Below are 26,666 nucleotides of genomic sequence, written 5' to 3' on the forward strand. Positions count from 1 at the left end.
TCAGATTATTTTTGCATTCTGCTTAAACACATAATTAGGCATAATTAATCAACTTTCCAATATTATAACTAAATGAAAAGTGAAGGAGAAAATTGTAGAGCAACATAAAACAACTCCCGATACAGCTTTCTGTTGCTCAATACGTGCCACATAAGTGTTTTTCCGAGCATGAAACAAGCCTGCTAATACACGCAAAATTGCCACACGACTGGCTGCTCAAGGCACTTTGCGTGTATTTGCAGGCTTCTTTCATACTTGGAAAAACAATTTTATGTTGCACGTATTGAGCAACAGGAAGCTGTATCGGGAGTTTCATGTTCTACAATGTTGTCATTGACACTTTTCATCTGTTTGAGAAGATTATTAATTACGACGAAGTATGTATTTCGAGAGAAGGTAAAAAAAATCTCGGTATCTCCGAGCGACAGCAAATAACATCAGCTTGGTTTGGTCCAGCTACATGGTATTTGCATATTTTTAACGTTTGGCTCAAGTTACGTGGAACACCCTGTATACTAAATTAACAATTCAGCACTTTGCAAGGCAAAGGTACAGTCATGAAAGAAAAAGTGGGCTGCTTAAATAGGATGAAGCTAAAAAAAGGGTGGGGGTGGGGGAGAGAAAATCCATACAGCTTCCAGTAAAAGGAAGATAATTTTGGTTCATGTACTCAACCGTACACCAACATTTTTTGGGTAGTTATAGAGCTACCCAGGAGGCAAGCACATGGCAACACAAGGTTAATCTGGAAGTTGCTGTACTGTATCCTGCTAACGTTTATTGCATGCACTTCGACTTGCCAGTTCAGCCTGATGCACACATCTGCGAGCTTCCTGGTCAGTCCAGTCAGCAAAGCGACTGCTCTGTCTAGGCGAGTCTAGCAGTGCTATTGGAGGAATTAGAGGGCACTAAATGGGATTTAATAGGGCTCAGTGAAGTTAGGAGGCCACAAGAAGCATATACAGTGCTAAAAAGCGGGCACGTCCTGTGCTACCGGGGCTTAGCTGAGAGAACTAGGGGTCGGATTCCTAATTAATAAGAATATAGCTGGTAACATACAGGAATTCTATAGCATTAACGAGAGGGTGGCAAGTCTTGTTGTGAAACTTAATAAGAGGTACAAAATGAAGATTGTACAGGTCTATGCCCCTACATCCAGTCATGATGACCAGGAAGTCGAAAGCTTCTATGAAGACGTAGAATCGGCGATGGGTAGAGTGAAAACTAAATACACCATACTAATGGGCGACTTTAATGCCAAGGTAGGCAAAAAGCAGGCTGGAGACAAGGCAGTGGGGGAATATGGCATAGGCACTAGGAATAGCAGGGGAGAGTTATTAGTAAAGTTTGCGGAGCAGAATAATATGAGGATAAGGAATACCTTCTTCCGCAAGCGGGATAGCTGAAAGTGGACGTGGAAGAGCCCGAACGGCGAGACTAGAAATGAAATAGACTTCATACTCTGCGCTAACCCTGGCATCATACAAGATGTGGACGTGCTCGGCAAGGTGCGCTGCAGTGACCACAGGATTGTAAGAACTCGAATTAGCCTAGACCTGAGGAGGGAACGGAAGAAACTGGTCCATAAGAAGCTGATTAATGAGTTAGCGGTAAGAGGGAAAATAGCGGAATTCCAGATCAAGCTACAGAACAGGTATTCGGCCTTAACTCAGGAAGAGGACCTTGGTGTTGAAGCAATGAACGACAATCTTGTGGGCATCATTAAGGAGTGTGCAATGGAAGTCGGTGGTAACTCCGTTAGGCAGGATACCAGCAAACTATCGCAGGAGACGAAAGATCTGAACAAGAAACGCCAATGTACGAAAGCCTCTAACCCTACAGTAGAATAGAACTGGCAGAACTTTTGAAGTTAATCAACAAGCATAAGACAGCTGACATAAGGAAGTATAATATGGATAGAATTGAACATGCTCTCAGGAATGGAGGAAGCTTAAAAACCGTGAAGAAGAAACTATGAATTGGCAAGAATCAGATGTATGCGCTAAGAGACAAAGCTGGCAATATCATTACTAATATGGATGAGATAGTTCAAGTGGCTGAGGAGTTCTATAGAGATTTATACAGTACCAGTGGCACCCACGACGATAATGGAAGAGAAAATAGTCTAGAGGAATTCGAAATCCCAAAGGTAACGCCGGAAGAAGTAACGAAAGCCTTGGGAGATATGCAAAGGGGGAAGGCAGCTGGGGAGGATCAGGTAACAGCAGATTTGTTGAAGGATGGTGGGCAGATTGTTCTAGAGAAACTGGCCACCCTGTATACGCAATGCCTCATGACCTCGAGCGTACCGGAATCTTGGAAGAACGCTAACATAATCCTAATCCATAAGAAAGGGGACGCCAAAGACTTGAAAAACTATAGACCGATCAGCTTACTGTCCGTTGTCTACAAACTATTTACTAAGGTAATCGCAAATAGAATTGGTAGAAGAGTTGGTCTAAAAATTAATCTGCAGAAAACTAAAGTAATGTTTAACAGCCTCGGAAGAGAACAGCAATTTACAATAGGCAGCGAGGCACTGGAAGTCGTAAGGGAATACATCTACTTAGGGCAGGTAGTGACGGCGGATCCGGATCATGAGACGGAAATAATCAGAATAAGAATGGGCTGGGGTGCGTTTGGCAGGCATTCTCAAATCATGAACAGCAGGTTGCCATTATCCCTCAAGAGAAAAGTATATAATAGCTGTATCTTACCAGTACTCACCTACGGGGCAGAAACCTGGAGGCTTACGAAAAGAGTTCTACTCAAATTGAGGACGACGCAACGAGCTATTGGAAAGCAGAATGATAGGTGTAACGTTAAGGGATAAGAAAAGAGCAGATTGGGTGAGGGAAGAAATGCGAGGTAATGACATCTTAGTTGAAATCAAGAAAAAGAAATTGGCATGGGCAGGACATGTAATGAGGAGAGAAGATAACCGATGGTCATTAAGGGTTACGGACTGGATCCCTAGGGAAGGGAAGCGTAGCAGGGGGCGGCAGAGAGTTAGGTGGGCGGATGAGATCAAGAAGTTTGCAGGGACAGCATGGCCACAATGAGTACATGATTGGGGGTTGTTGGAGAAGTATGGGAGAGGCCTTTGCCCTGCAGTGGGCGTAACCAGGCTGCTGCTGCTGATGATGATGATGTCGGTTTCTTCACGATGGCTCTTCGCCCGTCGGAGCACCGTCACAGTGCCAATCGACTTTTCTGGACTGTGTTCACAGCACTGCAAACCGAATTGCACGACCAGCGGATAAAGCAGGCCCGCATCTTTCAAGCTATCAACCACTTAGAACAAGAAAGGGAGTGTGCTGAGCAGCGGTGCCGTCAGGTGATTCTCGCTGCTGTGCTGTTTAGCGCACGCAAAAGGCAAATATGGATGTATCCGCGTGAAAATTCGTGGTATGAAGCAACATTGCCCCAGCTTCCAGATAGCCAATTCCAGGAGAACTTCCGAATCAACCGATGTACTTACATCGTCAGCGTGTGTGAAAGCATGAAGCGGCAAGACACAGTCATGCGCAAAGCAATTTCCTTGGACAAGTGTGTCGCGATTGCCTTGTACCGGCTAGCCACCTCTGCGGAAGATAGGACTGTGGCTAATCTCTTTGGTGTGAGCCGCTCTTCGGTGAACCTCATCTTCAGAGAGTTCTGTTATGTAGTTGTACGGTGCTTAGAAGCGCGCTTAGTGCGACTTCCCCGCGCGCATAAAATGAAGGAGCACCTGCGTCATTTTGCAGCGATCACCGGCTTCCCGTAATGTGTGGGTGCCCTAGACGGTTGCCCCCCTAAAGAGCATGCAGCCGACTATTACAACTACAAGGGGTGGTATCGTTCGATTCTTTTGGCTGTTCCCCGCAGGGGCGTCTGCGTCAGCAGGCGTTCGGTGCGTTGCGACACCACGTACCAGAGCACACGAGGGTTGGGCCCTCCGGCGTGTAGCCATGCGCGGCTTAGCCGTGTCTGGGGAAAGGGGGATCCTGGAGGTTGAGCCGATGCTGGGTGTTTGGACCTTTAAGGCCCCACGGCAGAGGCAACACACCTCTTCAGCCTCTGCTTCACATAGACGGCACCCCTGGACTGACCCACCCGGGGGAAATAGGTAGTCGCCTCTTCCTGTCCCTCTCTTCTCAAACCTTCGCCTTTATCTCTAACTTTATATCTTTCCTGTCTTCTCTCTTCCATTAACTTCCTTTCTCCACGGCGGCAAAGGTTAACCTTGTGTGGATATCCTTCCTTGGGTACACCATATTGGGTTATAGTGATGGCGTACGGCTGGCGTCGTGCAGGCTTGTACACAAGCTCTGCCACGTCCCCCCGTTGGGCTCCATGGTGGGCGGTTGGCGCTGTTGCCAAACACACACATTTCCTATGGCAGCTCAAATTTCTGTTGTCCATGATCGGCGTCTAAAAAGATGTCGCACCGAAGTACCATTTAAATTCTCCTTTCGAAGCAACGCTCCATCTTTCCCCAAATACTATGTAGTCCACAGTGAAAGCAACATGCCTGTTAGAAAACTCTCTCCATTCCTGGTAGCCAAATGCCTGAAAGATAAAATCGGACAGATATACAAAGCCTCCAAAATGTCTAGCGGGGACTTCCTCCTAGAACTGAATAACAGAGATTGGGCAGATAAGCTATCTGAACTTACCAGTATTGGCGAGACGACAGTGACTGTTTCAGCCCACAGAACACCTAATACAAGCAGGGGAGTAATATCTGAAGAAGGTTTTATTAATTTAAGCGACGAGAAACTGCTGGAAGGTTTCCGGGAACAAAATGTCACCAAAGTACAATGAACAGTAATCCGCAGAAACGACCAAGAAATCCCCACCAAACATGTTTTACTCACCTTCGGTACAAGCGTAATGCCTACTTCACTCGATGCAGGTTATGTTAAAGTCAATGTAAGACCATATATCCCTAACCCCAGATGATGTTTCAAGTGTCAAAGGTTTGGACACACTTCACATGCATGCCGAGGACAAACAACTTGTGCTAAATGCAGCTCTAACGAACACCAATTTGAGAATTGCACCTCTTTCCCACATTGTGTTAACTGCAAGGGAGATCACCCAGCTCATTCACGGCCCTGCCCTTTTTGGAAAAAAGAAAAAAGTCATTGCTCTAACTGTAAAAGAAAAAATTTCGTTCTTTGAAGCCCGAAAACGGCTATCGTATCTGCCGCGAAGAAGTTATGCCGAAGTGCGCAGGCGGGGGCAGCGTCACAGAGGCCTCTGGAGTCCTCTGAGCCCACGCGCAGTGGTGCCGCAGTGACTCCTCCCACTCCCGTGGTGGAAGCAGTAAGTACTGCTCCACCCTCTTTGACGGCCCTGCAGACACCAGTCCCGCAGGGCCCTAAGATCAAACGAACCCCAAGGCCCGAGACACGTGTCTCGGCGCCTAACTCTCGATCCTCCAGCGCCTCAGAGAGAGCAATGGAGGTCGACGCAAAAACCCTGGTGTCATTGACCCGAAGGAGAAGCGCTCCCTTGAGCGCGGTAAGAGGGACAAAATCCCAATAACCACTCAGAATAAGAAAGCGATAACCTAAAGGTTATCGCTCATTTGTATAAGCCTTTTAAAATCCATGTCACCTAACATCTCACCTCTTATTCTTTCCGTAGTGCCATTTCTTACCTTTCAATTTCAAAATGGCTTTTATTATCCATTGGAACTGTAGAGGTCTCATACACAATCTAGGTGACATTAAAGACATCAACAGCTTTTCACCAGTTGCAGTATGTCTCCGGGAAACAAACCTCGGTCCAAAAAATAATCAAATTCTCAAAGGTTTCACCGTTGTGCGAAGGGACCGCGAATGTTCCAGCCGATTGTCAGGTGGAGTGGCTATAGTCGTGCAGGGCGGCTCTCCTACCCGAAATGTCCAATTGAAAACATCTTTAGACTGGCTGTTACCATTCTGTCTTTCAAAACCATCACCATTTGTTCACTGTATATTCTACCCCACACACATTTTACTACTAAAGACTTAGAAAATCTAACAGATCAGTCACCAGAGCCATTTGTTTTAGTAGGTGATTTTAATGCTCATTGTACTCTTTGGGGCAGTGTCAAAACTTACCAAAGGGGGCAACTCGTTGCAGATATTATCCTGTCAAATAATATTTGTCTTTTAAACTCAGGTGCTCCAACTTACTTCTCACCGACTTCCCGCACATTTAGTTGTTTAGATTTAGCTTTTTGTTCGCCCTCTCTTTTTACTGATTTTAAATGGGTAGCTCTCGACACCTCGTATGGTAACGATCATTTACCCGCACTCATCAAACTCCTACCATCACCACAAACCTTAGTAACTAGACCACGCCGATGGAAAATACAGCTTGCTGACTGGCAGGTTTTTATGGAAAACGCGAAAGTGGAAAATGTCTTTTTGTCAGAACTCAGTATTGATGAACTTAATAAGAAAATCACTGAAGTCATAATCACAGCGGCAGAAAAGGCGATACCGCAGTCTTCCGGTATTGTGCGCAAAAAACTAAATCCTTGGTGGGCAAACGAATGTACTGAAGCCAAGAAAGAACAAAATAAGGCCTGGGGAATCCTACGGAGGTACCCCACTTATAACAATCTTCTAAATTTCAAACAGGCCAAAGCGAAAGGACGATTTATTCGAAGAAATGCAGAGAAATTATCATGGCAAAAATACATATCTTCCATCAATAGTACAGTCACATCAAAACAAATGTGAGACCAGGTGAGGAAATTTAGAGAATACTCATCATACACAATACTGCTGCTTACATGTCCAGACACACAAACAACACTACAGGATCAGGCCAACTTATTAGGTGAACACTTTTATAACATATCCAGCTCAGGAAACTATTCAAATTCATTTTTAATATATAAAGAATCGGCTGAGAAAGAGTGCTTACCACTGGGGCTTCAGTTGAAATGTACAATGAATTGAACAGAGTTCTCTCTGCCGGTAAAAAAACAGCAACAGGTCTTGACCGTGTGCACTACACAATGCTGGCACACCTATCCCAAGCATCGGTAGGGGCACTTCTTGAATTTTTCAATAAGATATGGGAGTTTGGGGTAATGCCCACAGATTGAAAAAAAGCGGTAGTAGTGCCTTTTCTAAAACCTAGTAAACCCGCAACATCCCCTAGCAGCTATAGACCCATTGCACTAACAAGTTGTCTAGCAAAATCCTATGAGAGCATTATCAACACAAGACTCACATTCATCCTTGAAACAAGAAGCCTAATAGACAAACACCAATGGGGATACAAAAAGGGCTGCTCCACCACTGACCATCTCGTGCGGCTAGAGCATGAAATACGTGATGCGTTTCTTAACAAGCAATACTGCCTTGCTGTTTTCTTTGATATTGAAAAGGCGTATGATACCACATGGCGATATGGAATTTTGAGAGACCTGGCTGACATGGGAATTCGCGGAAGAATGCTAAATTGTCTATGCGATTTCATGTCAAATCGAACATTTCATGTACGTCTTGGCACAATACTCTCGCGCACATTTACACAAGAAAATGGCGTTCCACAAGGTTGCATTCTTAGCACGACACTCTTCATAGTCAAAATGAACTCTGTAAATAAAGTCATCCCACCATCAGTTATGCACTCAATATATGTCGACGATTTGCAAATAGCTTGCCTCGCCTGAAACCTACCCACCTGCGAACGACAACTACAAATAACAATAAATAATCTTACACAATGGGCTGATAAAAATGGTTTCCGGTTCTCAACACACAAAACTGTTACAGTTCTCTTTTCGCAGAAGCGAGGGTTACACTGCACTCCAGGTCTCACTTTACATAGTACAACGCTGCCAGTCAAAGAACACTATAAATTTCTAGGCGTAATGTTTGACACTAAACTGAACTTCCTGTCCCACATTAACGCAACTAAAATTAATGCAAATAAAGCGCTAAATATCCTCAAGGTTTTATCACGTAAGCACTGGGGATCTGACCGAACATGTCTACTACGTATATATCGGTCCCTTGTACGTAGCGTCCTCGACTACGGCAGTGTAGTTTATGGGGCAGCTAGGCAGTCCTACATTAAGCGAGTTGATCCAGTTCATAATCTCGGCCTACGACTGGCAGGTGGTGCTTACAGGACATCGCCTGTACAAAGTTTATATGTTGACTCTAATGAGCCTTCATTACAGCACCGCAGAGCACAACTTACACTTTGCTATGTATTAAGAATTCGGTCATCACCACAACATATATGCTACAGCATCGTAGCACAATGCCAATCACGAATACACTACACAAATAAACCAAACATGATTCGGCCACTCATCTTGAATCACAAACAATATTGTCAGACCTATGATGTTCCTCCCGAAGCTCAGCAGGTTGCCGAAAGGCCACCAAGATTGCCCCCGTGGTGCAATTTTACACAGCTGTGTGACTGGACGTGTACACATATAAAGAAAAAAAGACATTCCACAAGAACATATAATACAAGAGTTCCGAGCTATCCAAGAAAAATATAAAAATTACACAGAATTTTACACTGACGGCTCTAAAACACAAGAATACGTAGGTGTCGGGATCATAACAAAAAATTGGGAAAACAGCATTCGCATAAATAGTTTTTCTTCAGTTTTTACCGCCGAAGTTTATGCAATATGGATGGCAGTTAAGAAAATTACTTCCGACAAGCAGAAGAATGCTATTATTTATACCGACTCGTTAAGTGCCCTAAGAGCCTTTAACTTAAACTCTGCGTATGAACCCCTGCTTGGCGATATATTAAACATAGTATTTAACAAGAAATACGAAGGAACCATACGATTCTGCTGGGTCCCAAGCCATGTTGGGATAGCAGGGAATGAAGCTGCAGATAGAAGCGCATCCATGGCAGCGCACAAAAGCATAACACACATAACACTTCTATACAAAGACAGTATCAGAGCGGTTCGTAAGGCCCTAGCATCAAAATGGCAACAAGAATGGAACTCGTGCGTAAAGAACAAGTTACATATAACTAAACCCCTGCTTCGCGAGTGGGAATCATGCACTCACCAAGAACAGTTCTATGAGGTAATGTTATGTCGACTTCGAATGGGACACACGCATCTAACACACAATTTTTTACTTCGAAACGAAAGTCCACCAACATGCGAGAAATGTCACGAAACGCTGACAGTAACCCACATCATTATATCATGCCCACACACTGAAACACAGAGGCGGAAACATTTCAAAAATTTGTATCACTTACATATACCTCTGCACCCTGCCTTAATATTGGGCGATGATCCACTAGTGCCATTCACTAACTTGTTCCAGTTTTTAGGTGAAACCGATTATCTACATGACTTTAATAAAACACAGCCATTGCTACCTTAACATTGGATTTTATACTGTCCTGTGATTGGCGCAGCATGGCCTTAGTCGCTTTTGCGCCATTAAACCCGAATTAACTAACATCTTTTGGCTGTTGTGGACCACCGGTACGGATTTATGTATGTCAATGTGGGGTCACGTGGAAGGAACCAGGACGCGGCAGTTTTCGAAAGGTCGCGACTGCCTAAAGTTTTGGCAAGTGATCTGTTTCGACTAGAAGCAAAAAATGTCAAAGGTGTTTTAGTGTGCCCTCTCCTTCTTGCTGATCAAGCGCTTCCTCTGCAGCGCCACATCATGAAGCCGTTTCCTCGTGCCGGGCCAGTTGGTTCCCCATCGCAAGCATTCAACTACCGTCTGTCGAGTGCGAGAAGACTTGTAGAGAATGCATTTGGTTGACTCGAAGCATGGTTTAGCATCATGCACAAGGGCCTCGAAGTAGATATTGACAATGTCAATCGCATTATTCGTGCATGCTGTGTACTGCACAACATATGTGAAGAACTCACAGATCACTGCGATATGACCTGGGTTGAAGCTGTGCAGTGCCAAGACGCGGGTCGGCTGCAACCACTGTGCAGAAGTCGCTGTGAAGAGCCACTCGGAGTCACAGTTAGAGATGCCCTTGCCAAGCACCTTGCTGCTTGCCAAGTTAGCTGAGCATGCAGTTCTCGGTGCTTCTCAGGATGAAGTTTAGAATGTATTTTGATCTTTTATAGCCATTGTTCAGCTTTATCATTATTTTTCTTCATTTTAATATCTTGTGCTTTCCCTTTATGTTTTGTGACAATGTGTGTCAGGTTTATGCTCACTGATCCTTTTTTTTATTTTTTGGTGGATAAATTTTCACACCAACCTTCCCTGCCATTTTGCTGTCAATATGTAGTGTGCTCTTTGTTACATTAAATTCTGTGTAAGCACATGTAAAAGGCACAATTCCACGTATAAACATGCGACTTTGCAGGAATAATAACTGTTTGAGATTTCAAATTATTTCAGATAGGATGAGCCAGTACACAAACAATTTTGAATTGTAGGTGCGACCACGTGCAATCTGCTGTAGCAAAACTGCAAGAAATATTGAACTGAACAGACCGCAAAGGGAACTGAAGCTTCAAATCTGCTTAATATTATAGAGTCCACATAACACCTATATTTAGTTTTACCAAGCACACGTGTATTTTCCGTAGTTTCTTTAGCCAATGCATACTTGCACTTTTTCCAATTGAAACTTGAGATTGGGAAATGAGTACTTAACACTGGGAGGGGGGGGGGGCACTTGGAACTGGCAGGTATGTAGGCCTTGAGCTGCGTGCTGATCAATGACCTAGCTCTCTTCGTATACTTGCTTGAACTTTACATTCCTCGTCAAGAGATGTAGAAATAATTCAGTTTCCAGTTTGCCAAAACGTAATTAAACCAATAGCTATTTATAGCTTTTTAAGCATCGGTAACTCGTGTTTCAGCTTGTTTGTGCAGTGTTGGGCAAGCTGATGAATTGCGTCCTGTTTTGTCCTGTGGTTATAAGTTGGAACTGGAGCTGTCCGTGTAGTCTGTATTAACATTGCCGGGGATTGGTCTCTGGAAGGTTGTTCTCCGTCAATGCATCGCTGCTGTGCGAGGCCCTGGAATGCCACTCCCTTCACTAGGAATCCGTGTTGTGTAATGTTTCAGAGATAAATGAATATTTGTTTTGTGCTATACATGATCACCTTTTATTTATCATTTGGTACAAGATACTTCTCCAGCATTCTAATCATGCTTGCCTGCATGTCATTAGATTCTGCTTGCAACTTGATGAACGTCTTGTGAAGCTTGTAAATTTTTTTAGAAGGTTTCGCTGCTCGTTGTTCTGCTTGCTTGTGTAAGCTTACAAGTTCATTGAAGTTTGTCGACGCAGGCCTCTTTTTTTTTCATTTATTCAACCTTAAGGGCCCGAAGGCATTACATAAGGGGGGGCATGCATCAAAGTCGAACAGCTTCATAAGAAGCTGTTCTCTTCCTTCCTTTAGCCTAGCAGTTCGCAGAACGGCTGCCTGCTCTGGCGCCCAGGTCATTCACTACCTCAGGCTGTGGACTGTCTGTAGAAGGCTGTGGAGTTTGGCTGTCAGTGGGAGGCTCCGGAGTAATGCTTAGTTGACAAACACTGCTCTCCTCAGTAGAAATATCGCCATCGTCCCATGATGCAATGACCGCTGCAGAATTTGGCAGTTCATTCACTTGCTGCACCTGCAAATTTCGGTATGCCAATAACACATGAACATTCGATGCAGTAAAAGAGTGGTAATAACTAAGAAACAAAGCGTTCAGATCACCGAGATAAAGATATGGCTGCAAGGTTGAATAAGATTTGGATGGAGCTGCAATAGATGTACATACCAAATGAAAATGTCTGCATACATACATACATACCTTAAGACACATACCTTAAGAATTAAGAGTATATTCTGCAGATTAAGTTGAGAAAGAAAATTGTTGGCAACTTACAAGCCTTCTGCACACAGATGTAACGTAGAAAGCTTGTATTTTCACTACAGGTTGCAAAATTTTCAGCAAATCCTGGCATGTAAAAAGAATGGTGATGATGAAGGCTTTTTGCTACCAGTTAATTCGTTCGCTGAAATCATAGAAGGAATTAATTTGTAGCAAAAAACCTATTTTCATTCATCATCAGCATTCTTCAGGATATGCAGGATTACACAACACTGCTACAAGTATGTGCTGTGCATTCTTAGGTCTGTTTATTATAGTCTTGTTTTCTGTGCAGCTACCCTAGTTATTCCTTCGTGTAGAGAAATGGATGAAAGAAAGGATCCTAATGGATCCTCGAGAGGTTTGCTGGCGGCATGCCCCTCCAGATGATAGGATAAAAATGAAATCATGTGCACATAGGTACAGTACATACCGCAAATACAACACTTTCTGCAGCGATGTAGGCAGCCTATTGCTCACGGATAGTATGAGCCATGCCGTACAGAAATCAGTGCCGGACAACAGATGGTTACAAATGCTGGCAAGTATTGTGAAGACCTGAAGATTACCTCAATGTTTTCCTCCATGAGCAAGTCGTCGTTGATCGGTAGTGCTCTGAGGAAGCCGTGCAGACACCGGTACAACGGCCAGGTGATGGCTTTCGAGCCGGTTGCGGTGCGCCTGAGCTTTCTGAAATTTTAATATATTTGTTGTGTCGGCAGTGGCAGGCAAGCGGGGGGCCCCGACCAGCGAACGCCGGCGCAGTGAAGGAGACTCGGAGCGAACTGCTCCCGATGGAAACCGGAACGAAGACTCGGCCACCCTCGGCCGTTTATTGCTGATAAAGGCTTCACACGCCAGATGACGCCTCCCGATTGGTCCAATGCTCGTCGCATGACAGAAGGGGGGTGCGCCATCTAGCTAAACAACTACAAACCATACATGTGCGATGACACATAGATCTGACAGGGGGCGACACTATACTACAATATTCATTTCGTCAAAGTGCAGTCTAAGCAACGCAGTAATCGCTCCAATACAGCTACTATAAATGTACCATAATTACCAAAGACGATCTTTGTAGCACTGCTGCAGAAAGAAGGAAAGACCACTACCTGTTAAGACTAATTACTTCACTAGTTTTACTTCCCTTAAGCGATAATAAATCAAGAAAGGAGCATATAATAAAATAGGTCTAACTAACAGAGATGTAATTAAACATGCTAATCTGTAGTGTCGCCACTAGGATATTTAATTCTGCAACAGTACTTATTTCGTGTGCAACAAATATAGCCGTCTGCACAACGCATTGTGGAAGGTCATTGTAGCAGTAATCGTGAAAATGAAGGTAAGCTTAGAGTGGAGCTTCAAATTATTAAACATGTATTTTCATGGTAAACTGATACTGACAGCATACACTTATGTTAATTTTTTTTTTTATTTGAAGATGGCAACGAAATTTTTGTTTCACAATAGATTAAAAACCATATGAAAATTTCGCATGAGAGCACACAACGCTCAACTTGCATTCCATTGTGGTACGCAGTGCTTGTCCATGCCCTAGCTAAAATTTTTATGACGCTCCATGCTCTTTTCATATCTGGTGGTAATTAAAATTTCCTAAAGAAAATACACTAAAAATGCTTTCTTATGAGTGCATGTTGGATATGACTTGACCAAATGTTTTATTAGAAATTAATGAGTAAACACCAGCATATTACAGCAGCGGCATGCACACATGCTGAGCACCTTAACATTCGGAAAAAACAGCCATACATTTGGAAAGAGTAATGATAAGTGGTGCAAACCTGCAAATACACCAATAGCTCAATGAAAGTTTACGAACCTCTTAACAGTCTAAACAATACTATCAGAAGCATAGCATCAACTTACATGCAGAAAAATAGAAACAAGCACTCCCTGTTTTCAGAGCGTGTCATTCTGCAAGAGGTTTCAGTACTTTTACAAATGATGGTGACAAGCACCTTATTCGAGGTTAGCTGCTTCATTCTTTACGTCTTGGCACTGTTGCCACAGAGTTCGAAAATAGTAAACTGCAGCCACGCTCTCGGGCAAAACAAAATAAATACACTTGAAAACAAATGTTTGCCACAGCAGCAGAAGCTACCAGTGCAAACTGCCAGCTTCTACGCTTCTGCGATTAGCTAACCAGCGTGTGAAGACAGAACACCTGTGGATGATGTCGCCTTGTGCCCATAGCTTCTAGAAGAGTGCCCCAGGAAGTTGTTCCTCGGTGCAATATATTAAAAAATCTCATATTCACAGACAGAGAGCATCACACTTAAATAAAAAGGGCATACCTCTAGTGGGCTAATACACCATCAAACCTCTCATTAAACATCAAGTGCTAATACGCAATATGCAAACACATGTAAGATGCCTGGACCAAACTTTTTGTTGGTTCTATGAACAATATTCAAAAGAAATACTGGCTGTCTTCAAATGCTACATACATATGTAAGTCTACATTTGACTATGTAGTTTCACACTGTTTTATTATGCATTGTGTTCAAATCAGCTTGTAATTATTAGCAACATTAACAGCAGAGAGAAACTGAACACGCACATTTTTTTGGTTTGGTTTCAATTTTACATAAACAACCTGTGCAAAAAGCTCTTCTATCCTTTTGAACTCAAGCACATGACAAAGGATCAGCAATCGAATTCCCTCTCTCCAAAGAAAGATGCACACAAATATGCACACACTGACTTCTTCGGCTGTCATGTCACAAAACGTGCCATTGAGCCTACTGCACATCTTGCATTGCAGATTCCGATGTTCATAACATGTGCACAGATTCTCCCAGTGTTAGTCTTTCTCGCAGAGGTTGGGTATTGTTGACACAAATAAGGTGCTTCCTATTTTCATTAATACACAAAGGCGATCAACTTCACTGGGGCAGACTAGGTCATGTGGCCCTTTCTTTTTGACACAAACAGTAAGGTGTGGTGCATGTAAGATACCAACACAAACTAACTCTTGACATTGCAAAATGATACGACAGTCTCCTGCAGTGAAAATTCTGGTAATCAGGAAGAAAGTGCCTGAAGAACTAATGAAAACTGAATTGCATGTCTTGGAAGGCCTTGTGTACTGTGCAGAGTGAAATGTTTGTTGATTAATAATTACCCGGTGATATTCAATGAGATTTGTTGGCTCACATCCCAGCTTGTCTGCAGTCATTTGCATTTTATGCACATCTAAATTTCTACAAGGTTTGCCTGTTTCTAGTAGTAATGTCCTCTCATTAGTTTTCTTCTTTAGTATGCCTAGAAATGCGGTTGCCTGTGGCGAAAAAACAACGCTGGTGCTCAGTGTTTTTAGTTTCTGAAGAAGCACATAGCGTTCTAGAATTTGTAAAGGAACACCGTTCGCTCCAGCAACTAATTTTACGAGGACCCCATTTCCATCTTCGAAAATAAATGAGGAATGCGACCAAAGGGGGCCGAGTTTTGAAACGCTTTTAGGCAAATGTAGGAGCTGGTGGACATTGTAAGTCATTGCACCACAGCCGTAGAGAGTCTGCGTGAGTGCTACAAACTCTGACAAAACATCTGACGATCTCAAAATGTCACTTTTAGTTATGCTGTCTTTCAGAAGAATGTAAATTCCTTCCACAAGCAAACTGAAGTGCTTCAGGTATCGCTCTGGCAAAATACCATCAAGACATGGCAAGGAATAGTGCACAATCCACCATTTCCATTTGCTAGCTTTCCATACTCGAAAGTCTGACAAACTGCGAGGCAAGCAAGTAAACCAATTTGGTGGCCTAATTGACAAAAGCCAGTTGTTCAAACATGCGACAGTTGATTTCTAGCCTATATGATATTCAGAACCAGAGGACTGCAACCACAGAGCACAAAATTGTTTGGCAACACCTTCTAGAACGACATGCATGTAGTTTGGACATGTTCCCCATACAAGGTCATAGCCCTCAAGCTGTGACAACACAGTTTCACTTCTGACTCCATTCACAGTGACATGACAGTGCTGAGCTTTTCTTCCATCTTCCTTTATACTGCTTGAAGTCCTTTCCACAGCAGGTACACTGTGATCAGTGTAACTGTACCTCAGTGCACCTAAGCAGAGGCAAAATGAACAGTCGGCCATGAACATTATGGAGAACTTCAACTGCAATATGATTCAACAATCGCTTGTGCTATTCCGACAAATGCCCTATGCCTTTAGCTGTTCTGAACACCCAGCTAGAAGTTTCAAAGCACATAGTGAACTGTGTCGTCGTTCATTGTCCTCCTCCTTTCCATGAGCTTTATACCGCATGCAATAAGTGATCTACAGTTAACTAAGCAGAGTTCTCTCTTTTAGCATCAAGTTGAACCCAATTGTAATTTTTCGCAAGCTGCACAGTTTTGTTGCTGCTGTTGCAAGCATCATACTCTTTCCCTAAGTTATACAGCATGTTAAATAAGTGAAGATGCCACTGCAGATGATTAGATAGGAATACTGCTAAATAAACCCGCACTGAATTATTCAAGTTCGCACGCTATATATATCCCTGATTGCAGTATAGAATTTAATGCAATATTCAGAAATTAAAAAAAATGGTACAGCTGTAGCCTGAAAAAAATTGAGCACAAGAACGTGTACAATAAATAGTTTTCTGAGGCAGCGACTTGACTGGAACCAAGATGGGCAAGGGCATGCACAGTAGCTTTGCAAGCCTCATTTAAGTTCCAGCCAAGCTGCCTTACGAGATGACCCATTTTGTATACCTTGCTAGGTGCCACCAAAGTAAGCGTGCTCCTACATATTGATGCAGCCTTAAATGTTTCAGATAAGAGCAATTCACAGAAATAAGAACACAATAAAAGTCATCTTGAAGGTAAAAGCAGTCGCAATGCCTTCGGGGTGTGTGGTGCACATGTGCATAGGCACTAACGAATAGACTAACACAAATATACCACCAAGAAGGAAGCCAACAGTCACCAAAACCAAACAGCATAGGGATATGTTCCTTTTTCTAGTGGTGTTAATCAATGGGAGATTAATAGTGTAATTATTTTATTGCTTAAAGATGACCGATTAGAAAGCGGAAGAAAAACCAGCCACATGCAACTGGTAGGATCCCAACCCACAACCTCCGAATTTCGCTTCTGGTGCTGTACCAACTGAGCTACGGTGACCGCAAAGGGGAGAGGGGGCTCCACGCAGTCGATGCCGCCGCTCGGTGGGCCACACAGAACCGGTCCGAAGGGCGAGGAGGAAGGCGCGCTCGCGCCTAGTGAATCCGGTCTGCGGGAGATGGCACGGTGGGCGCCCCTGCGCAACTCGGTTATCGGGATGGCGGAGTGCGAGCTCCCGTCTGAAGTGAAGTCGCGCTGTGTCCAGCGAGCTCACCCGGTCTGTCAGCGCGGTCGACGAGTCGTGAGCGCGCCTGGCCAGCTGGGCCGCCGTCTCGTTGCCCGCGACTCCGACGTGCAAGGGATACACTGCAGGCATAGGTTGCATCGCCCCTGCAGTGTGTGCAGACGGACGGCAAGGCGCTGTGCAAGGGGCGGCGCGCGCTCGTCGAGTAGCAGCTGCTGCAGCGCGGACCTCGAGTCGCAGAGAATCGCCGCGCTGGTGATGTGCGGCGACTCCTCGAGGATGTCCACAGCGAGGTGAAGTCCCGCTAGCTCCGCCGTGGTAGAGGAAGCCCGGTAGTAGAGCCGGCACTGCTTCGTGATGCCAAGTGCGGGAGCTACACAGGCGGCAGCCGCCGAGCCGTCGCTGAGGACGGAGCCGTCGGCATACAAGTGCGTCATTCCTCCCAGGTCGTCCTCGATCCTGGCAGCAGCCTCCTGCTGTACAGCGCAGAGAGGCGTGCGATGTTTGGAGCGAACGCCCGGGAGGTCGAGATACACGTGAAGTGGCGTGCGGTGGTGTGGCGGTGGCCAGGTCGGCGGTACGGGCGGAGGGTCGACCACCAGGCTGTCAAACAGTTCGCACACTGTTCCCACTCGTGACTGGGGCAGGCAACGGATGAGGGACAGGATAGGTCCTGCGTCCGGGGCACAGGAGAGGCGCTCGAGGTGACCGAGGGCACGCACGTCAGTCTTCAAAGAGACGGGCCACGCGCCAGTTTCCGCGAGCGTCTCCGCAACCCGCGATGAGCGAGGGAGGCCGTGGCACATGCGAAGCACTCGGCGGTGGTCGCTGTCGATGAGCTTCCACAGCCGGGCACTGACACGACACAGTGGTAGCGCGTACAGCACTTTCGGCAGTGCCACCGCAGAGTAGAGCGCCGCCGCGGACGAGGCAGGGCAGCCATCGCCACGAGCGAGAAGGCCACGCACTGCACTCCACTCGGCGCATCTCAGCGCGCAGCCGGCGCACAGCAGTGAACCACGTGAGGCGGTTGTCTATCGTGAGCCCCAGGTACCGCACTGTCAAGCGCCAGGGCAGGGGCACTCCATCGACGAGCACGCAGCCGGTGCGGCGGCGAACACCGCAGGGGCGGATCAGGATAGCCTCGGATTTCGTCGACGACAGCCGCAAGCCGATGGCGCGCAGGAAGTTCGCGACGCCGTCCAGCGCCTTCTGAAGCCGGTAGCGCATCTCCCCCGTCGCAGAGGTCGGCCCGTGCACGAGAAGCGCGATGTCGTCTGCGTAGAGCACAGCACGCACAGGGAAGCGGCCCGTTTTGGGAATGCACTCGATGATGGGCGCGAGGGCAAGGTTGAACAAAAACGGGCTCAACACGCTTCCCTGAGGCACACCGCAGCTCACAGGACGGGGCGAGCCGACCGTGCCCCCGACTCGAACAGCAGATGTTCTCCCGGCGAGGAAGGCCTCGATGCAAGCGAGGAGCCTGCCCTCCACACCGAGCTTCCGCACGGCCGAGAGGATGGTGTCGTCAGGGAGGCAGTCGAATGCGCTCTGGACATCGAGGAGCAGCAAGAAGGCAGTCTCCCTGTCGAGCCTGGCCTGCTCGAGGGTGCCGACGACGATAGCGATGCAATCCGCCGTGGAGCGGCGAGCGCAGAAGCCGCACTGCTCGGGAGGTAGAGCACCGCGGGCGTCCGCAATCCACTGGAGCCGGGACAGAGCCATCGCCTCCATCGTCTTGCCCGGGATAGACGTGAGGGAGATCGGCCGGTATGAGGCAGGGCTGTGAGGTGGCTTGCCGCTTTTCAACACGGGGACGATTACAGCATGTCGCCACGAATCCGGGAGGGAGCCGCTGTGCTGGACGTCGTTGTAAGCGTCGAGCAGGAGGCGGCGCTGCGGCTCGTCCAGGTTTCGCAGCATCTGCAGCGTGATCCCGTCCACCCCAGGCGCACTGCGGCGGCGCCAGCCGCGCGACAGGGCCCGCCGCAGCTCGTGATGAGTGAAGTCACTCTCGCACAGGCTTGTGATTGCCTGTGCGTGGTTTGTGTGAGCTTCGCCCCGCACGAACACCGCAGCGTACAGTGCCTGTAACACAGCCGGGGGCGCGCTGGAAGCAGGAGGGGTGGCAGCAAAAGCTTTCGCCAGAAGCTCTGCGAGCTCCAGCTCGCTGATCCCGCGCGCTATGGCGATGGGTAGCACCGGGAGCCGCAGTGCCTTCGGGTTCAAGAGGGCCTGGAGGACTCGCCATCCACGGCGCTCGTTGCAGGCTGGGCGAGCGACGAGCAGAGGCCGGCCCAAGATCGGCGGCGCAGCTGACGGGCGTGTCGTCTGCACACAGCGTCAAGGCGGTTGTACAATGTCCAGTCCGCCTCGGCTCCGGTTCGCATCGCTCTCCGCTGAGCGCGGCGGCGAGCGGCGCGCACATTGGGGAGCTTGATGTACGGGCAAGGGGAACCGGCAGGCACGGCAACACGCGTCGAAGCCCGATTCGCGCAGTCTGCGATGTGCGCGTTGAAATCGCCGCACACCACACAGTCACGCGCGAGCGAAGCGGCGAGGCGCGACAGGAACGTCATGTCGCACTGCAGAGCGGGTCGCACGTACACACGCGACCGACGTATCGGTGCCGCGTACACGGACGGTAACGGCCACGCACTCGACCACTGCACAGCACAGATGTTCCGTGGCGATGAGGGCGTGCGGGAGAGAGGCACACACATACACCGCTGCGCGAGGGGAGCCAGTCGGGTGCGCCGCGTCGGTGCAGGGCGCAGCATCGCAGTCGTCGCGTCGGCACTCAGTGGGGCTGCTGTATCCGATGTAGCCGGGCAGCGAGACCTCCTCTGCACGCGCATACGTTTCCTGGAAGGCAAGGACGTCGTAGTAGTGCAGAGGCAGCTGCTCGGCCAGCTCGGCGTGCCTTCGCCGCAGGGAGTTGCAGTTCCACTGCAGTATGCGCGGCCGACATTCAGCAGTGGGCCTGGCCATGATGGTTCCGTGGCTGTTGTAAGGCCACTGCCTGCAGGCAGATGGATCGGAGCGGGTGGTCAGCTGGCAGCATGGTGCTCACTGCTTGCATGGTGAGCAGCAGGTTTGCTACCAGCTGATCCACGGTAGGCTGGCCAGGTGGGGCAGCGGGTTCCGGCGTCTCCCAGCGGCGGGACGCTCGAGGGGCTGATACAGGAGGTGTTGCTGCGGGGCTGGGGCCCTTCAGCGCACTGGCATATGAGCGTGCCGGCGATGAGCACTCCTGCTGCTTCTCCCGGACGGCTGCCCTCACGGCACGGCTCGACAGTGCCGAGGTGGATGAAGCCATGATCGTGGCCACCCGCCTTTCTTCCTGCCATTTGGGGCAGGCCGGAGTGTCTGCCCTGTGGGGGCCCCCGCAGTTCCTGCAGCGGATGGTCTCGCAGGAGTCGCTCGCTGCACGGCTTTTGCCGCAGGATATGCAGTCGCTCGGCCATCGGCATGATTCCGGGACGTGTCCGAAGCGGCCGCACTGCCTGCACTGTACAGGGCGGGGCCTGGCTGGCCTCACTCTGAAGCCGAGCTTGTAGAGGCGTATGTGCTCGGGGGGGACCGGTCCCGCAAATCGGATTGTCACGGTGCTCCCGTCCAGTGTGGCCTACAGCACAGGAGCGGCCGACTCGATCGCCCCCAGCAGGTCCGTCTCTGCGGGCAGCCCGCTCACCCCGTGCAGGAAACCGGTACTCTTGCCGCGCTCGGCCGGTAGTCGGGCAGTCACGGGGGTTGCGTGCAGCTCGGTAAGCTTGAGCAGCCCCTCTAAACACTCCTGGGTAGTGGTGTTAGCGGCCACGATGTTGCGCCTGTGATTGACGCGTACCGCTGCTACACCTGGCCGTGAAGAGAGAGCTGCAGCAAGGGCGAGGCGCGGTGTTCCCTGGAAGGCTCCGCCGGGTGCCGGAGGTCGGAACAGGACGGTGCCGATGACCGCAGGGTCCACCGGCAGTGCAGCAGCTTCCAGGGCTTTCGAGCGCCGCCTGTCGCCTCTGGACTGTACAAGGATAAAACCGCCTGGGGTTGGTTCGCGGGCGGGTGTCGTCTCCCTCTGTGCAGCCGCAGCAGGCACGCTGTGGCTGGCCGGGGAAGCAGGTGGGTGCTGCTGTTCGTCCGGGGTATCGCGGGATGGAGGCGATACAGCAGCCGGCGTTTTCTTTCGCTTGTGTTGTTTTTTTCCTTTGGGCTCCGGCCGCGAAGCAGGCTGGCGTGATGGGCCCTTCAGGAATCGTGCCGCCGGGTGCTCGGAGTTCTGCTGCGGTGCACTAGCGGGTGTATCGTCCGTCAGCTCCATGGTGGCGGCGGTGTTTTCGTCTGCAGCTGGCTCGCTAGCAGACGACGCGGCCGGGCGCGCGTCGCCATTCGGAGCAGTCGGGCGCGCCCTCGCTCGGAGGGGGCTCGAAGGACGCGGCGGCCAGCTCGGTGGGGTGCCGAGAGATGGCGCTCGAGCTTTCCGCAGGTTAGGGTGCCTCGATGCGCGCGCCCCCCTCCGCCGCTCCGTGGAGGGTGGGGACAGCCGCGTCGTCTACTACGGAGTCTGCCGTATTTGTGCCCACTTTCATCGCGCTTCGGGAGCGCGCACTGTTGCCGAACGCGTTTCCTTGAAAGTAAGCTGTTTTTCTCGCCGAACGACACGTATCATTATGAATAGAAGGAGAATGACTCAAATGATAAAATGTCACACTTTCGGCGAAGTCAAGAACCTCTGGCTGCTATCAGAAGGCAGTCATTCTTCGAAAGTGCACACACACAAACGAGGCTGAAGTGGGGTATTTGGAATGTATTGCGACATCCAATATTTTATAAAACCTCTTATATTCTCTGGCCTTAAAAAGTTCGCGTCGAGTTAACTGAATATTTCTTTTTCATTACAGCAAAACACGTATGTAGAAATCACTGAAAGAATCCACCAAAAATATGGTGTAGTGATCAAAAGCTTTGCGACACCGCTGCATCAATTTATTACAACAATGTGCGAAAAATATGAAAACGCTATAGAAAAAAGTTATAAAAAGTACACACCAGCTATGTGCACACTATCAAAACTGTGGTTTCACTGCAAGTATACTGCAGGACACGTTTCTTCCGCGGCCGTTGACTTCTTTCTTTTCAAGCTGACGCAGGTGAATGCGTAACCTCATTCTGGCATAGGTGGAAATGAAAAGCTTCTGAACAGTTGCACTGTGCACTTGGCAAGCATTCACGTTGAACTTAACCATTTTGCTCCAGTACGTCACAACAGCCTGTAAAGGAGATTGTACAGTAAGGCTTTCGGTCCATTCCGTGATTCCCTTGAATAGCTCCTCGCACGACTTCAGAATACTCACTACTTCAGCACTGGGGTAATGCAGGTTGTCGCCGTTCCGGATGTATTCTTTTAGCTTTGTCAGGTAAGAATGCTGACTGTCTGTCGAACCTAGCAGAGCAGTTTTGCACTGCTCGCAACTGCTTATCTTTTTGATAATGCCTTTCACGAGGAATCCGGCAATATGAAAGAGGGTGCTACATTCTGTACATGTCAGCTCTTCAATGAACAGTATCTCAGAATCATCGATTTCAGATGGGTCTAGTTCAGCTAGCTCACGCTTGCCATCTGTCAGTAGATCAACCAGATACTCTGAATCATCGACAGCATAGCTGGTTGTCTTCGGCGTGCGCCAAAATTGGCTAATGCACACAACTTTGAGAGCATATTTCATGTCCAATGCATCTGGAACTGGCTTCTTCAGGCGAACAACAGAGAAAAGGTTTTCCAGGCAATCTTTCAGTATTCTGCCAGTTAGAAAGAAAGTGTAACCTTCAGAGCTCTAAAGAATGTCCTGGAGTTGAAGTACAGCACTAGTGGTGATTAGAAGGCCTGCCTGTGATGGCTTCCATTGCGAGGTGCTGCCCATATTCATGCCTTGAAAAGTATTGATGGCCAGCTTGAGAGTACAGACAGCTTCATAATGCTTCTCCATGTCTTGAAGACTAAGAGAAATGGAGGGGTGGCGCGATGACATCAGAGTATACCACTTTGATACAAGTTCTAAAAACCATGCTGTGGTTTCGGCTTCTTGCTCCAGTATTTTTTCTTTCACCAAGTACCGGATTGCAGCGGGGGTCTCTGAAAAATTGCACTGCAAGTCCCACTTTCATCTTTGTGATATGTCCCGAGGAAACGTGCTTCAGAAAGCTTTGGCGCGAGCTTCAGCTCCCTTTCTTTGTCGAACTCTAGGACAGCACGTACATACTCTAGTTTCACATCCTTTGAAGGTAGGTTGTGCTCGCTGACGGTTGCATCACTTAATGTGAACACGATAGAGTTTAGAAGCTGACCCTTGATATTCTTGAGCACATGGGCAGCATCTGCATTGAAAACTAACTCCATTTCACTGAATGACGGATGTGTTATAGAGCACGTAGTCTTGGAGTTCCGATGGCTGGAAAACCCGAGATCGCACCACATCGCTCGGTTTGATGCGCCCATATCTGACGTTACTGCACGGACTCTGAGCGAAATATCTGCACACTGGCGGAGAATTTCGATAACGCAGTCCTTGAGAGTACTGCCGTCGACGTGGCTCCCAGTAAAATGGTATGCGATCACCTGTTTCCATCGGTTGTTGAGGCCTCCTACCATGAACACCAGTGCATGACTAGCGGGATTATCTGGCTTAGGTGGAAGCGTCACACCTCCGAACACGGTGTCTTCAGCACGGTCAAGCTGAAACACTTGCGCTATCTCCATTTCGTCAAGGAACAAAACAGTCTCTTTCAATATCTTCCATGCCTTGCGCTTTGATCCTGAGGAGTTCAACAACATCATTCAAGATTCCCGGCGAGAATTTCAACCCCTGGAGATGACATTCATGACCACAACTTCGCGTCCTGAAGTGTACGTTGGCTAAGAATTTTAAACACAATGCTTGGTGGTGCGGTATATGCTGGCATAATCGATCGTACCCAGTATCAAGCGCGAAATAGTAATGAATGCCTACAAAAGCTGTAACGCCGTTTTTAGCGCGCACGTTGGGTATTATTTTAAAGCAGTACACTTATCTATGGAGCAAGCAGCACGGAAACGAAACAAGGAATATAGTACTTACACTGCATAGGCATGAAGTGTTGGCCGGCTGCCACTTGTCCCGTTTCACTTTTACAGTCCACAGGAGCCTTCTTTTCGGATCTCTCGGAAATGAAAACATTCTCCAGCCATTTCGGGAGTGATTTGTGCACGCAGGCACGCAACACCCCGGCATGTCTTTCTCGTCTTGCGGCCAAGAAAAATTGCAACCGACGGGAAACAGGCCGCCGCACGTACAACTGACGCAGGCGGGACGAGGAGGGGGCACAAATATGGCGCGCGTCCTCGCCGAGGCGGCACTGACCCTTTCAAAGGATGTCCCCACCCTCCACGGAGCGGCGGAGGGGGGCGCGCGCATCGAGGCACCCTACCGCAGGTGGGGCGGTCTGCTCGCTTGATGCTGGCTCGGGTGGCGCTCCAACTTGCGCGTTCGGGGAGGAGGGGTTGGTAGCTGTTTCCCCCGGGTGTCGGGAGATGGCACTGCCGTGGTCTTCTTGCGTCGTCGGCTCTCCCGAGCAGGGGAGGCACGCTCAGCGGCTGCTTACGTGGCGCGGCAGGCTCGTCATCCTCGCTCTCGTTCTCGCGGGCGCGTTTCCGAGAAATGAACTGGTCCATTTCTTCATCGTCCGAGAGGGGAAGCGGCACCTCCACGTGGGTTTCCTGCACGCAGGTGCCGTTCTCGGATGGCGCCGTAGTTGCTGCTGGGGCTGCCGGTGCGGTCGTAGGCACGGTGGGAGCTGCAGGGGTCCCCAGCATGGGCGCTCGTACCCGCAGTCACTCGCCCAGCATGCGAGTGGCGCGACGCTCGAGGTCCTCCCTTGCCCAGAGCTTATCGAGGGTCGCGGGGCCGAGTGTCAACCGGCTCAAGCTGGCATGGCGACGATGGCGGGCGCGTGGCGGCAGCTCGCCGGGTGGCCGAAAATCCATAATGTGCGCCGAGGCCTCTTCTCGCGTGCGGGAAGAGCCGAAAGCAGCGAAAGGCGCGTCAACGTGCTCCTAAGCGGGCGCAACCATGTGCGACGCCGAAACACGTGGAGACAATCGAGGCGCAGTCCGCAGCGGCAGGAGAAAGGTGCGGTCCCAGCGGGAGAGGCCGGCGCGGGGGAGGGGGCGTGCCTACCGCCACGCGCGGAGGGTGCGCAGTATGGCCGTTTTGGCCAAGAGATTCTTAAGAAGGGTGGAAAAATATGGGATTAGGTGCAGCGCAGAAACTCTCTCTCCGCAGAGGACACCTCAACCGCGCTGCACAGGGGAAAAGGGGTATTAAAAGATGGGTGAGAAAGAAAAGCGCGGCGGCGACAGCCGCAGTGGCAAGGCCGTGGGTAGGGCATGTTTAGAGGCGGCTTTGAAGCGCCCCAACCTCGGCGAAGGTCAAGAGCGCGCGGAAAAGGCGCCTGTGTTGTGAAGTGCAGCCCGAGGGATGCAGTAGGTCGTCCAGTGGAGCACATGACAAGTTCCGCGCACGGTACACTTGCGCAAGAGTCGATCGTGTGGGCGAGAGAGCAGGGCACTCACAGATAAAGTGTTCCAATGTTTCAGTCGCGCCGCATTTCTGGCAAAGGGGAAAGAGCGCTCATTGCAGTCGATGCCTCCTCTCGGCGGGCCACACGAAACCGGTCCGCAGGGCGAGGAGGAATTCGCGCTCGCGCCTATGAAGCCGGCCTCCGGGAGATGGCGCGGCGGGCGTCCCCGCGCATCCCGGTCGTCAGGATGGCGCAGCGCAAGCTCTCGGCTACAGTGAACTAGAGTACTGTACTCTCGGCGGATCCTGAGCGGCGCGTTGTCGAAGGAGCTGACCCGCCGCGTGATCGGCGTGTTGTGATGGTATGCGCGTCGCGCGAGCTTCTCGACGGCCTCGTTCCCAGCGACGCCAACGTGCGAAGGCACCCACTGCAGTCGTAGATGCAGTCCTCGCTGCTGCAAGGCATGGAGTCTGCACGCAACACGCTGGGCGAGCAGTGGGGCGCGCTCCTCGAGGAGCAGCTGCTGCAGTGCGGGCCTCGAGTCGGTGAGAATCGCCGCGCGAGCGATGTGCGGCGATAGCTCGAGCGCGTCCGCAGCCAGATGTATTCCCACGAGCTCAGCGATGGTGGAGTTGGCGCGGCAGGGCAGGCGGCACTGGCTTTCGATGGCGAGGCTCGGGGCGAAGCAGGCAGCAGCCGCGGAGCCGTCCTCGAGTACCGAGCCATCCGTGTACAGGTGCGCTCTCCCTGCCAGGTCGTCCTCGCTGCAGCCTCCTGTACGATGGCGCAGAGAGGCGTGCGGTGCTTGGAGCGGACGCCTGGCAGTTAGAGACACACGTCCAGGGGCACGGCGAGACTCGGTGGCGGCCAGTCTGGTGATGGAGCCGGCGGGTCAGCCACAATTGCCTCGAACAGCTGGAGCATCTTGCCCA

General features: G+C 49.4%; 1 long non-coding RNA gene and 1 pseudogene across 1 annotated transcript; one reads left to right on the forward strand and one right to left on the reverse strand.

The window, feature by feature from the left end:
• The window catches only part of LOC135909552 (uncharacterized), a 218,299-nt pseudogene that overhangs the window by 51,565 nt on the left and 140,068 nt on the right, over positions 1-26,666 (forward strand).
• LOC135909550 (uncharacterized) lies at positions 11,251-25,363 on the reverse strand. The gene is made up of 3 exons (XR_010566734.1): positions 24,294-25,363; positions 12,404-12,524; positions 11,251-11,591 (listed from the first exon to the last, which is right to left on the reverse strand). It is a non-coding gene; the product is annotated as an uncharacterized lncRNA (long non-coding RNA).

The sequence above is a fragment of the Dermacentor albipictus genome, chromosome 7, assembly GCF_038994185.2.
Source record: "Dermacentor albipictus isolate Rhodes 1998 colony chromosome 7, USDA_Dalb.pri_finalv2, whole genome shotgun sequence".
Taxonomy (NCBI): domain Eukaryota; kingdom Metazoa; phylum Arthropoda; class Arachnida; order Ixodida; family Ixodidae; genus Dermacentor; species Dermacentor albipictus.